Genomic DNA, 2204 nt, shown 5'->3' on the forward strand with positions numbered 1-2204 from the left:
CATCAAGAGACAAATATCTAGGAAAACATATGGCAAGAAAAGACATGGCCGAGGGTCACCTTATTCGTGTGGATCCTTCACCATGGGCGTGCACTTACATGGGATCAACTGCAAAAACAAGGGCTGCAAGGACCCTCGATATGCAACTTATGTAAAGAACAAGAAGAAACAATGGAGCACATGAACAATACATGCAGATACAGTGATAACCTGTGGAAAAAACATGATCAACTCTTCGAAGTTAGTCATAGGAATCCAAACAACATGAATACAACAATATATAATTGGCGAAAAAATTCTTACCAAAACACAATCTTGAACTGAGCTTGGAGAATTTCGTTAGGGTTCGTCCTGTGGGCAATATGGAAGGAAATAAATAACCTGATCTTCAAAGAAGAAAGAAGAACTGAAGCAGAAAAATGGAATCAAATAATCGAGAACATAAGAGATGTAATAATGGCAAAGAAATGGTATGAGGAGGATTAGAAATGCAATCCACAAGAAGAAAGAAAAATGAAAGGCCTGAACTTGAAACTTAGTATGTTGAATGCATCCTCGTGCAAGCGCCATACCCCCAATGGAGATTCTGCAAATTAGTATATATGGCCCCAGAAAGAATTTATCAAACTTAGTTTCGATGGAGCTGCAAAAGGGAACCCTAGTTCAGCAGGGACAAGAGGATTATTCATAGATGACAAGGGGAAAACGCTCAGAGTTTACGTTATGGACTGCAGAAATGCGATTAACAATGAAGCAGAGCTTCATGTTCTGAAAAGGGGACTAGAATTTTTGATAAGAGAACGATTCCAAAGACTGCAGGTAGAAGGAAACTCAAAAATGGGGATAGAAATGGTGAAGAAGCTACAACAAGGAACACAATGGGAAAGAATCAGCCAAAGCTGGAGGACTGCATGGCTCATCCAAGAGATCAGCAAGCTAATTCAATAGATAGGATACATTATCCCAACACATGTCCGAAGGATGGGCAATGTGGCAAAGGACAATTTGGAAAACTGGGGATGCGGCCATGATCCAGGTGGCTGCATGGACACACAAGACAAAGAGGGTTTATGAATGCTCAAAAATCAAAGTTTTCAGAATGATGTCGACCCATGACCAGAGCGTAGATCTCGCCGTCCTGATCGCGGAGGTGTGAACGGTTCGTCAATCTGAGCTCGTATGAGGGGGAACGAGCCAATCAAAGTTTTGGTCAAAGTTGGGCTATGGGCTAGGTTTAAGTGTCCTACAATTTGACCAACCCCGAGGCATGAAACATAGCTCCCAAAATCGGTCAAAATTGTGGCCTCGTTAATTTCCCAATAACCCTTATTTTCTAAAGATTTCAGAAGCACCTCTATTTTAATAAAAAGTCAAAAAAATTATAAATGAGGTGGCGGGCCACCACCCCTGCCACCCCAAAACTACATAATTTTTTTATTTATTAAAAGGCCGATAGGCCATGAACACTATCGGCCTAACCCCAACCATAAAACCAAATCAATAATTAAATGGGCTGGTGGCCATGACCACATCGGACCCTCCAACCACACCCCACATAAATGTTAATCGAATGTATTATGGGGTGGGCACGGGCCACCTTCGGTGGACCCGGCCCACACCCAAAATCCCTCAAAACACCTTATAACATGTGATATGGGACCAGCGGGGATCGAACCCGCCCAGCCCACGTGGCCGGCCCCTAAGCGGGCAGCCCCAAAAACTAAACAACTCCTCATTAATACATAACCACCGAAATTTAATGCACCTCCAATACAATGCATGTTACGGGGATATGGGGGCGAGCTGCCCAATGTGGACCCAACCCCTATTCATATATATTCTTTGGGTTTGAAACTACAATATGGAAAAAATAGGAGGGGCGAGGTTTGACCACCCAACCCCTCCTCAACCAATTTGCCAAACTTACAATTGCACCAAACGAATTTCTTGGACGAATTGCCCGAGAATTTATATAAACCCACAGTTGCCCAGTGCACTAGGGGGACAGATGGAGGAATCAGGAGCAGGCACGAATTTTGAGACAGAGGAGGCAGAATCTTGGCATGCAGTTCGAGGCAACATTTTGCAGGAGGGGTGAAATTTCACTTTGTCAGATTTTTACAAATTTTATATGGTTTCAACACTTCTCGATGCCATGAACACAATGGCATTGTCCGTGTCTCCATCTGAGTTCTGCATTTTTT

This window comes from Pinus tabuliformis, chromosome 7 (genome assembly GCF_031772625.1).
Source record: "Pinus tabuliformis cultivar Carrire ecotype Pingquan chromosome 7, CPIR1, whole genome shotgun sequence".
Lineage (NCBI taxonomy): Eukaryota > Viridiplantae > Streptophyta > Pinopsida > Pinales > Pinaceae > Pinus > Pinus tabuliformis.